Raw genomic sequence first — 1,123 nt, forward strand, 5'->3', positions numbered from 1 at the left:
CCAGATTACAATTTAAGTCCTCTAAGTCTTCACTAGGCAGCTCTCCCCTGGAGAGAGACCAGCACCAGCAAAGGGTTCATCCCCTGGATCTTTGGCACCTGTTTTAAAAATGAAAAATTGTCTTCCAGGCACTTCTCTCCTTCTCTCTTCCAGCTTGAAGGAGGGGAGATAACCAATGTCACAGGATCACGGAATTGTTAAGGTTGGAAGAGACCTCTCAGATCATCAAGTCCAACCATCAGCCCAGCACCACGTTCACCACTAAACCACGTCTTTAAATGCTATATCCACATGTTTTTTGAGCATTTCCAGGGATGGTGATTCCACCACTTCCCTGGGCAGCCTGTTCCAGGGCTTGACAACCCTTTCTGTGATTGGATACTGTATTTTTAGGAGCTGAAGTAGGTTTGAAAGGTACTCTCCATTTCCCACCCAAGCCTTCAGCAAGCTTCAGAGCATTCCTGTAATTAAAGAGGAAAAAAAAGGATGGAGTGGGAAGCAAACAATCTCATCTATTTATATACGATTTGGATCATGAGGGCAGAATGATATGAAGGCTGGAAGAAAAAAATCCCCAAACTGACTGAAAGTGGAGATAAAGCACCAGAAGCTCTGATTATGAAAGAAATTGAAGATTTAAGGAAATAATCGAAGATTTAAGGAAAGAAGGGGTCAGAGACCTCAGAGGTCTCTCCTGGCTCTAGGACATATCACTAAAGGCAAATCCTGATATGGGATAAATCTAGGAGTGCCCTGGCAAGCCTAGAATCCACCACTCCAGTATTTCTGGTTCTTCTGTGAATTAAAGTGTGCTCCTTGTGCAGGGTAATTTGTTTAGCTAATTCATGTGAATATTCAACTTGTAGGAGTCTATTTTAATCCAAGTGCTGCCCCAGCATCACCCATGAACTGGCCACTTCCCACACATCAGAACAGTCAAAAAGTGGTCAAGAAAGGGGTGTGCAAAGCTGGAAGTAGAAGACCTCCCGTGGAAGGCAGTAGGAAAAGATCCCACTCGCCTCTTGGTTTGCACCACAGCTTTTCCTCATTTTTAATACCAGTAATTCAGTTTTTGACCACAGATTAGCAGTGATTTAGCACTCAGAGCACGTACAGTGAGATG

Source organism: Manacus candei, unplaced genomic scaffold, assembly GCF_025592945.1.
Source record: "Manacus candei isolate 608988 ecotype Guabito, Panama unplaced genomic scaffold, ASM2559294v1 h1tg000007l, whole genome shotgun sequence".
Classification (NCBI taxonomy): Eukaryota; Metazoa; Chordata; class Aves; order Passeriformes; family Pipridae; genus Manacus; species Manacus candei.